The 11606-nt window shown below is 37.5% G+C and overlaps 1 long non-coding RNA gene and 1 pseudogene across 1 annotated transcript in view; one reads left to right on the top strand and one right to left on the bottom strand.

Moving 5' to 3' along the window:
- Positions 1 to 11606, bottom strand: part of LOC138145291 (uncharacterized) — a 171336-nt gene that overhangs the window by 40011 nt on the left and 119719 nt on the right. The window lies entirely within an intron of this gene.
- LOC138145334 (large ribosomal subunit protein eL14 pseudogene) lies at positions 8166 to 8779 on the top strand (annotated as a pseudogene).

The following is an 11606-nucleotide window of genomic DNA, read 5'->3' as shown; positions in this document are numbered from 1 at the left end:
TCTCTCTCTCTCTCTCTCTCTCTCTCTCTCTCTCTCTCTCTCTCTCTCACACACACACACACACACACACACAAATACACTATTTTCCCCATTGGGAAAGAATGAGAAGCTCTTGGATGAGCAGACATGAGTGGGTTATGATATTATCTTTTCCCAAAAAAAATTTTCCTCTTCTAAACTTTCCAATTTTCATAAAAAGAACAATTATCCTAATCACCCAAGTTTATAATTGGTATTCTCCTCAACTCCTCACTCTCCCTCATCCCACATAACCCATCAGCTGCTCAATTTTATCATTTCTACCTCTACAATACTTCTTGCATCTCACCCCTTCTCTCTACTTACATAGCTACTGCTCCAGTTCAGACCCTTATCACCTCTTGCATGGACAATAGCCTCCTAAGAGGTCTCCTTGCCTTCAATCTCTCACTTCTCTAATCTGTCCTCCAAACAGCTCCCAAGGTGATTTTCCTAAAGCTCAGATCTGACCACATCACTCCCATATTCAATAAACACCAATGGCTCTCTATTGACTCTAAGAAAAATATTATTTCATATTCACCTGTTACACAAAAATATAAACAATTATTTTTCCACAAATGTCATAATGCAAATGATTATTAGCATAATAGCATATGCAGATAATTTATAGGTAAGTGAATATACACATAAGGTATCTAGGTGGCACAGTGGATTAAAGTACCTGTCCTAGAGTCAGGAAGATTCATCTCCCTAAGTTCAAATCTGACTTCAGACACTTACTACCTGTGTGACTCTGAGCAAGTCACTTAACCCTGTTTGCTTCAGTTTCCTTATCTGTCAAATGAGCTAGAGAAGGAAAATGGCAAACCACTCCAGTATCTTTGCCAAGAAAACCCCAAACGAGGTCATAAAGAGTCAGACATGACTGAAATACTCCACAACAAATATACATATATTAGCAGTACATATTGAATTTTTTTTTTAAGCAATTGGGGTTAAGTACCTTGCTCAAGGTTACACGGCCAGGTGTTTCTGGGTGGATGCTAAGTGTCTGAGCCCGGATTTGATTCCCCAGGTCGTCCCAACACTGGGGCCGGTGCTCTTACTCACTGTGCTACCTGGCTGCCCCTGAATTTATTTTTTTTACCAACGGAGCTGCACAGAGGAAAAAAACTTGGATGGCAATGTTCTAGAGGAAAGAGGGGGTAATGATAAAAAGGAAAATTGTGGCTAGATACTCTCGCCCTTCATATTTAATCAGTTGTCAAGTCCTGTTGATTTTTCCATTCAGTTCAACAAATATTTACTAAGCACTCACTTGCTAGGCTGCAAAAGAGATACAAAGATGAATTATATGATCTCTAACAGTTCTAGGATGAGGAATTTGTGCAGTACCTTAGTCAAGGTCAGAAATTTATATACAAATATTGAAAAAACTTTGTTCCCATATGTTATTATCCATCAGAGTTTTTGAACCTTCATGCAGCAGTTATGCAGTAGTTTGCCTTACCACTCCAAACAAAAAAACAAAACAAAATAAAACAAAGACAATCTATAGAAAGAAGAATTTTGTGGCATTAAAAAATACAGGGTGTCTTAGTGCAGTTGTAAGTTTTATTTTTTTTTTTAGCAATTGGGGTTAAGTAACTTGCTCAAGGTTACATGGCCAGTTATTTTGTGTGGGTGCCACATATCTGAAGCCAGAACTGATCCCGGGTGTCCCGATGTCAGGGCTGGCACTCTTACTCACTGCACCACTTGGCCTCCCCAACAGTTGTAAGTTTTAATAATCTAAAACTTCACTAACACTTTCAGGACACCTCACATGTGCTTTAAAATATGTCTCTCAGGGTGTCTAGGTGGTGCAGTGAATAGAGCACCGGCCCTGGAGTCAGGAGGACCTGAGTTTAAATCCGGCCTCAGACATTTAACACAAAAACTAGCCATGTGACCTTGGGCAAGTCACTTAACCCCAAATTGCCCTCCAAAAAGCAAAAATAAAATAAAATATGTCTCTCAATGCATCCCACTGCTTGTTGCACCCCAAAGAGCTGCTTACTCCAGTTCTGGTCCTTGACCTAAAGGAGCTAACAGTTTCCTAGAGGAGATAAATATGTGTAGAAGCATCAGAATGGGAGGCAGGCAGGTTCCCAGAGAAATGTTGGTATATCCCCTTTTATCAGACATATTTAAACCAATTAAATGACTCCTTAATTCCCAGATTGTTCTCTAGCACCTTGACCTGAAGATGATAGAGTAGTGCTTTCAGAAAAAGTTACATCAAAGAATAGAAGACCTGTAGTTGAATGAGCAGATATTGATAGATGTATGGACAAAACATAATTCAGCGTTTCAGGTCAAACGAATATTCTTCTAACCCACCTAAAGTTCCCTTTCACTAAAAGTTTAAAGAACATGCTTGCCTTTTCCTTTAGAAATAGAGATACTATTATGATCAAAAACACCAAACCATGGCTAATGAATCATTAAAGAGGTCAGGTCATTAAAGAGGTCAGGTCCTTTTCCACTGGTTAGCATTTGCTTTCCTGATGCTGAGAATAACACTTAAGATTTATTGAGTGACATCTGGCTAATTAAATGTCTATTTCCTCCCATATGTTAAAGAGATCATAACACAGAGAGTCAACATTGAGAGGGTAACGAGAGTGCAGTCTAAGAGCAGAGCCCACCTTGTAACTCACTGTAATTAAAAATAAAACAGGAGCAGTAATATGGCGAGAGGATTGTCTCCTTTATTAGGACACCTGTTTGTGCATTTGAAACTCATCTCAGTCTTTTTTTCACTTTTATCCATCTGTGTGACTAATAGAACTCTCCACAAGTGGACATCTCTAATTCAAACCTTTTTAGACCCTGCCTTGGGCTGTCTGACCATTGTGTATACTTTGTTATTTGTCACTATTTGAGGGCGATGCCTTCAAATACAAACCCAGCGGGGGAACCTAGAAAGGGAAGACTGATGGGTCATACTAGGGGAAGAACTGAAGAGAAATCCTTGAAGCGGTTGTCTGAGAAAAACACTCAGAATAAGAATAACAATAATAGCAATAACTTTATATAATGTCTTTAAGTCTGTAAAGCATTTCACACAGATTGCTGTTTCCTCTGATTCTCTGACTCCAGGAGAGAGATATTTCTCATATGATGACCATTTTAGGGATGAAAAAGCTGAGGTCAAGTGATTTACCCATGGTCTCAGCCTATGCTGAGAGTTAACATTTGAACTTAGATCTTCCTTTATGCAAGTTGAGGAAGGTATTCTATTTCATTGTTGTTTAATTGGTTTTTTGTTTTATCTGACTCTTCATGACCCCATTTGGGATTTTCTGGGCAAAGATACTGGAGTAATTCGCCATTTTCTACTCCAGCTCGTTTTACAGATGAGGAAATTTAAGCAAACAGGATTCAGTGACCTGCCCAGGGTCAAACAGCTAGCAAGTGTCTGAGGCCAGATTTGAACTCAGGAAGATGAGTGTTCCTGACCTCAGGCCCAACAATATATTCACTGTGCCATATAGATACCCCTAGCTGCTCTCAACATTAACTTCTGTTTAATTACTTCCAAGTTGCTGAACAGCTTAGAGAATGGCAGCTAGTAGCAACATGAAAATTAGACCATCTCTTTCCATGAGCCTGACCACAGTGGGGGCATCTGGTAAAGGTGCTAAGGGCTTTCTCCTCTCCATTGCTAGTACATTCTTGTATGCATAGAAAAATAATTATCTGTGCTAAACACTGACTTAGAGGAAGCCTCAATTGAAAAATATTCCTGTCCTATTAAGTCAAAAACAGTTTTAGATACACCAGAACTCTATAGGTAGTTACATATCTCTTTCCTATTTTTTGCCCCCTTCACCAAGAGCTAAGAAGATTCTTAATCTCACATCTTTCTTCAATAAAGCCCAAAATATGTTAGTGATCCAGGCTGACAATAAATGTATTATAGTGGAATAAACACCAGATTTAGAGTTTGAACACCTGGATCTAAATGGTGACCCTACTGCCTATTAACCATGTGACTGTCAGGAAGTCATTAATTTCACCTCTGCTTCATTTTCAACATCTATGAAAGTGAGAGAGGGAAGGGAAGGGGAGGGGAGGGGAGGGTAAGGAAAGGGAAAGGGAGGGAAGTGAAGGGAAGGAAGAGAAAACCTTTTATTTAAAATATATTTTATATATAATATAGTAATATATATTAATATATAACATATTAATATATGATATATTAATAAAGAACACTTTATTTATAATATATATTATAAAGTTGTATTATAAAGAAAAATAGAAACAATGGAAGAAACCATGAGAAAGAAGAAACAAAAAAAGAGAGAGAGAGCAAATAATACACTTCGATCTGCATTCAGTCTCCATTGTTCTTTTTCTGGATGTAGACAGCATTTTTCACCATGAGTCTTTTAGAGTCGTCTCAGGTCCTTGTCTTTTTTTTTTTTAATTTTTTGATTTTTTAGTTTACATCATTCATTTCCACAAGATTTTGAGTTACACATTTTCTCCCCATTTTTCCTCTACCCACCACCTCAAAACAGCAATCCCACTGAATATCCCCTCCCCCAATCTGCTCTCTCCCATATCTTCCCCCATCCCTCTCCAACTTTCCAGCAGGGCATGGTGGATCTCTATGCCCCAGTACCTGTATATCTTATTTCCCAGTTACATGTAAAATAATAATAATAATAATTTTATACATATGTACATACATATATATTTTAAACATTTGATTTTAAAACTTTGAATTCCAGGATTTTCCCTACTTCCCTCATCACCCACCCTTACTGGGAAGATAAGCAATTCAATTTAGGTTGTACATGTGTAGCTTTGCAAAACATTTCCATAGTTGATATATTGTGAAAGACTGACTATATTTCCCTCTCCTATCCCACCTCCTATTTGTTCTATTCTCTACTTTGATCCTGTCCCTTTTCAAAAGTGGGTGCTTCCAACTTCCTTCCCCCCAAGCCTGCCCTCCCTTCCATCACCCCCCTCTCATCCCCTTCCCCCCTAATGTCCTATAGGGTGAAATACCCTATTTAGTGTGTATGTCATTCCCTCCCTAAGCCAAATTCTTTGGGAATAAGGTTGGCCTATTTCCTTTTGCCTTCCTGTTCTTCCCCTCCATTGTAACAGTTTTCCCTTGCCTCTTCTATATGAGATAATTTACCCCATTCTATCTTTCCCCATCTCCTCTCATTATACTCCTCTCTCACCTCTTAATTTTTCCTCAGTATTCAAATTGTTTCTTTCTGGCTGCTTGTAATATTTTCTCCTTGATCTGGGAACTCCAGAACCTGGCTATAATATTCCTAGGAGTTTTCTTTTGGGGATCTTTTTCAGGAGGTGATCGGTGGATTCTTTCAACCTCTATTTTGCCCTCTGGTTCTAAAACAGGGCAATTTTTTTTTGAGAATTTCTTGAAGATGATTTCTAGGTTCTTTTTTTGATCATGGCTTTTAGGTAGTCCAATAATTTTTAAATTCTCTCTCCTAGATCTATTTTCCAGGTCAGTGGTTTTTCCCATGAGATATTTCACGTTGCCTTCTATTTTTTCTTTTGTTTGGATCTGTTTAATAGTATCTTGATTTCTCATAATTGATTTCTCACTATCTTCCATTTGTTCCTTATCCCAGAAGCTGGAGTCTTTGGGTAATCTACAAACAGTCAATACTATAATCATTGACTACGATGTCTTGTGTACCTAATCTATTCCACTGATCCACTACTCTGTTTCTTAGCCTGTACCAAGAAGTTTTGATGATTGCTGTTTTATAACACAATTTAAGATCTGATATGGCTAGGCCACCTTGCCTTGCGTTTCTTTTCATTTATTCCCTTGATATTCTGGACCTTTTGTTCTTCCAGATGAATTTTGTTATTATTTTTTCTAGCTCTATAAAATAATTTTTGGTAGTCTGGTTGGTATGGCCCTGAATAAGTAAATTAATTTAGTTAGAATTGTCATTTTTATTATATTAGCTTGGCCTACCCATAAGCCATTGATGTTTTTCCAGTTATTTAGATCTGACTTTATTTGTGTGATGAACTTGGGTTTTTAAATATGTTAATAAACATATTTTAATATAAGTGAGTTTTGAAAATATTCCTATGGATTTTGTTTTATGTACTTAAAAACACTATTCTGAGAAGAAATCCATAGGTTTCACCAGACTCCCAAAGAGGTCCAGGATCCCTGGACTTCGCTCCTCACCAAACTATATTCTGGACTTCTCTGCCATGCTGATGACTTTGTGCAACTCTGTCTCATTTAAATAAAATTCAAGGGCAAGTCAAAACATAACCCATCATGTCATTGGTCCTCTTCAAAAATGAAGGACAACAGGAGCCATGATGCAGAAACCTCTTCATACTGGAAGATCATTCCAATCCTGATTCACACCTTGGAAGTACCCTCTGCCACTTCAGCCTCTCCCTCTGATTAATGATGGCTCCTCCATCCAAGGAAGATGTCCAAGCTAGCTGTGTTTTTCATTTCTTACCACACTGCACCCTAGCTCATCTACCATTCCCCTGAATGAGGTGCTTTTATCCCCTTCCCTTTGGAGCTTCCTTTTCATGTGTTGTCTTCCTGCCCTGCTCCCTTAGAATATAAACTCCTTAAAGACAAGAACTGTATGCTTATGTTTGTATTCCCAGGATATATCTAGCATAGTGCCTGGTACATAGTAAGCACTTAATAAAAGCTTGTTGATTTGACTTAATTAAATCACCTCTAAGGTCGTTTCTGCTTCTATACCCTATTAAAAAAAATGTTACACCACAATGTACTATAACTCACAGGTTAAATGGGTATAAATGCGTTCTTAATTGGCTTTAAGCCTTTAGGAGATGAAATAAATCACAATATTTAATATAGAGAAGAATAAATTGACTTCATTACACCATAGTAGAAAGGGCATAGGGTTGGGATCCACCAGTGGCTTATGCTTCCTTCTTTTAGCCAGTTTCCTTCTCTATAAAACCATTGGATGAGATGACCATAAATCCTATCAGAAGGGTAGAAACAGCAGTGTGATGAAAGTCCAAAAGAAAAAAAAATTCTTGATTCAGATCCTATTTTTGCCTGCTTTCTAGCTGAGTAACTTGGCAAATCATGATCTTTCTGAGCTTCAGTTTCTATCGTAAAAAGGAAAACATAATTCTGTGCCGCCTTTCTCGTAGAACCACAACAAAGAGCAAATATGGAAAGTAGACCCTAAATCCTACAGCACTAGAGAAGATTTCCCAAAAGTTTTAGTTCAGTTTTGAGCTTTAATAGTTTTGACTTATTATTGAATTGCACTATGTAATAGCTTTAATGAATTGTTAAAGCTTAAAACTGCATTTAGACTTTTGAAACATCCTATATAAATGTAGTCTATCTTGAAATTTTATAGCAGGAAAGAGCCTTGATCTTTAAAAATTCTGAGTTTGGAGTTTTTCTAGAATTATATGTCCTGATTTAAATTTCTAACAAAAATAGTGATTTAAATCTTTGCGTATAAAGAAAACCCCAGGGGCGGCTAGGTGGTGCAGTGAATAGAGCACCGGCCCTGGAGTCAGGAGGACCTGAGTTCAAATCTGACCTCACACACTTAACACAAAAAAACTAGCCTTATGACCTTGGGCAAGTCACTTAACCCCAACTGCCCTCCAAAAAGAAAACCCCAAAATACAACTCATGAAAAGAACATACCATAAGCCTAGGATGTTCTCTCTCCTCACTTCCACTTCTTGGAACCTGGTTCCCTTCATGGCTCAATCCAAGTGCCATTTCTTATTATGGAGTCTTTCTGATTTCTCCCACTTGGACCCCTATCATTTATATCTATTGTGGAATAGGGATGGGAATTGGACCTGTTATTTCATTGATATAAAGAACTCCTTCTGGGGGTATAGGTCTGAAATTTATTATCTTAGTTGCTTAGAGAATTGAGAGTAAGTAACTTGCCCAAGGTCACACAACTAGTATGTGAGAGAAGTAGGATTTGAATGCAGTTATCCTCTCAGGCTACTGTCTTTTAATATGTGTGTATGTATCTCTTGTATTTACTCATCTATGAACTTGTTGAGTCTTCCCAAAAATGCCAGCTCTGGCTACACACACACAGTCCTCTGCAGGCCTTTCCTTCTCATTCAGTGCCGCCAACATGGTATTCAAGCTCTATGTGGAAATTGTCCGAGTGGCCTACAATTCCTTTGGGCCACATGCTTGCAAGCTGGTAGCTACTGTGGATGTTATTGATGAGAACAGGGCTTTGGTTGATGGTTCATGCAGGGGTGTGAAGAGCAGGCCATGCCATTTAAATGTATGTGACTTACAGACTTTATGCTCAGGTTTCCAAGCAGTGCTCATCAGAAGTACATCCAGGCTGCTTTGGAGAAAGGAACGATCAGTACAAAATGGAAAGCCTCAAGATGGGGCAAGAAGATTGAAGCCAGAGAAAGGAAAGCTAAGATGACTGATTTTGACTGTTACAAAGTCATTAAAGTCAAGAAAATGAGAAACAAAATTATCAAGCATGAAGTGAAGAAGCTCCAGAAGGTGTCCACCCAGAAGGGGTCTCCTGAGAAGGGAGCTGCCCATAAGGCACTTGCTACAAACGTCTCTGCCAATAAGATCCCCTCAAAGAAGGCTGAGGGCCAAAAGGCATCCCTCAGCCAGAAGAGTCAGAAGGCCTCTGGCCAGAAGACCCCAGCCAAGAAAGTACTCGTTCCTTGCCCAGCTCCTCTGCTTAATCCAGGCCATGCTGGAAATAAGTGATACCCAAGCAGGTGTCCAAGAATTATCCTAAGTAGAACTATTTTTTTCTCAGTTCACTCCCTTCCTACCCCCAACAAAAGACATTTGGGGTTTTAAGGACATAAACAGATAAACCACTAGAATAGGAAGATATATATATATATATATGTTTATATATGAGGAAACTCAAGTTAAAGGAGTTTATCCAAGTCATATAGCCACTGAGTAGCCAAGTTGGAACGCAGGCACAGTTCTCAGAGCATCCAGCTCTTTCAAATATAAGAATTGTAGTCATGTACTCAAAAAGGTTTATATCAAAATGTTACAAGTCGTTTTTTAAGAATTCGATATCAGGGTGGCTAGGTGGTGCAGTGAATAGAGCACCAGCCCTGGAGTCAGGAGGACCTGAGTTCAAATCTCCTCTCAGATACTTAACCCTTACTAGCTGTGTGACCTTGGGCAAATCACTTAACCCCATTACCCTACCCTCCCCCCTCCAAAAAGCAAAAAAAAAAAAAATGAGAAATTTGTTAAAAAAAAAAAAGAAGAATTTGATATCTTGGGACACTAATGCACTGTTAGTGGAGCTATAAATGGATCCAACCATTCTGTAGAGAAATTTAGAACTATACCCAAAGGGATACAAAACTGCACATAACCTTTGATTGAACAATCCCTGTTTTGGTCTTTAATCCCAAAGACATAAAAAAGGGAGTAAGGGGTGGGGGGGGGGGAGAGAGAGAGGACCTATTTGTACAGAAATATTTACAACAGCTTTTTTTCCATTTTCTTATTTTTGTAAATAGACTTTTTTTTCCAATTATATGTAAAGATAGTTTTCAGCACTCATTTTTATAAGATTTTTAGTTCCAAATTTTTTTCTCCTTCCCTCCCCAAGATAGCAAGTAATCTGATAGATGTTATACAAGTGTAATCATGTAAACATTTCCACATCAGCCACATTGTGTAAGAAAAAACAGAACAAAAGGGAAAAGCGCCCCCCTCCCCAAGAAAAAGTGTAACAGTATGCTTCAATCTACATTCAGACTCCATAGTTCTTTTTCTGGATGTGGATAGCATTTTCCATTATAAGTCTTTTAGAATTGTCTTGAATCATATTGCTGAGAAGAACTACATCATAGTTGATCATCACACAATTTTGCTGTTATTGTATACAATGTTCTCCTGATTCTGCTCACTTCACTCAGAATCAGTTCATACAAATCTTTCCAGGTTTTTCTGAAATCCACCTGTTCATCATTTCTTATAGCACAATAGTATTCCATTACATTCATATACCACAACTTGTTCAGCCATTCCCTAATTGATGGACATTCCCTCAGTTTCCAACTCTTTGCCACCACAAAAAGTGCTGCTATAAATATTTTTGTACATGTAGGTCCTTTTTTCTTTTTTATGATTTCTTTGTGATAAAGACCTAGCATAATATTGCTGGATCAAAGAATATGCACCATGTGATTGCCCTTTGAACATAGTTCCAAATTGCTCTCCAGAATGGTTGGATTAGTTCACAACTCCACCAGCAATGTATTACTGTCCCAATTTCCCCAAATCCTCTCCAACATTTATCATTTTCCTTTTCTGTCATATTAACCAACCTGATATAGGTAAGCTGATACCGCAGAGTTGTTTTAATTTGCATTTCTCTAATCAATAGTGATTTAGAGCATTTTTTCATATGACTATAGATAGCTTTAGTCTTCATCTAAAAACTGCCTGTTCATATCCTTTGAACATTTATCAATTGGGGAATGACTTTCCTTCTTATAAATTTGACTCAGTTTTCTATATATTTGAGAAATGAGGCATTTATCAGAGACACTTGCTATAAAGATTTTCCCCAGCTTGCTGCTTCCTTTCTAATCTTTATTGCATTGGCTTTCTGCAAAAACTTTTTAGTTTAATGTAATCAAAATTATCCATGTTGCATTTCACAAAGTTCTCTAGTTCTTGTTTGGTCTTAAATTCTTCCCTTCTCCATAGATCTGACAAGTAAACTATTCCTTGCTCTCATAATTTGCTCATTGTATCATCTATTATGTCTAAAACATGTGCGCATTTTGACCTTGACTTGGTCTACAATGTGAGATGTTGGTCTATGCCTAGTTTCTGCCATACTATTTTCCAGTTTTCCCAGCAGTTTTTGTCAAAGAGAGCATTCTTATCCCAGAAGCTAGAGTCTTTAAGTTTATCAAATAGAAGATTATTATGGTCATTTAGTACTGTGTCTTGTGTACCTAACCTATTCCACTGATCTACCACTCTACTTCTTAGCCAGTACCAAATAGTTTTGATGATTGCGGCTTTATAATATAGTTTTAGATCTGGTATGGTTAGGCCACCTTCCTTTGCATTTTTTTTTTCATTAATTTCCTTGATATTCTTGATCTTTTATTTTTCCAGATGAATTTTATTATTTTTTCTAGTTTTAAAAAGTAATTTTATAGCAGTTATTTTTATGGTGTCTAAGAATTGGAAATTGAAGAAATACCTATCAAATGGAGAATGACTAAACAAGCTGTGATATATAATTATGGTAGAATAAAACTTACATGAACTGATATAAAGTGAAGTGAACAGAACCAGAAGAATGTTGTACACAGTGACAGCAATATTGTATGATGAAGAACTGTGAATGAATTAGCTATTCTCATCAGTACAATGTTCTTATGCAATCCCAATGAACTAATGATGAAGCATACTATCTGCCTCCAGAGAAAGAACTGATATTGTTTGAATACAGACTGACACATGCTATTTTTTACTGTCTTTCTTTCACCCTTTTTGTTTTATTTGAGTCTTGTACAAAATGACTAGTATGGAAATG

This window comes from Petaurus breviceps, unplaced genomic scaffold, assembly GCF_028583685.1.
Source record: "Petaurus breviceps papuanus isolate PSGF00001 unplaced genomic scaffold, PetGlider_PUasm1.0 90734, whole genome shotgun sequence".
In the NCBI taxonomy this organism is placed as follows: domain Eukaryota; kingdom Metazoa; phylum Chordata; class Mammalia; order Diprotodontia; family Petauridae; genus Petaurus; species Petaurus breviceps.
The sequence above is the reverse complement of the archived record's forward strand: the minus strand, read 5'-3'. Positions and strand labels throughout refer to the sequence as shown.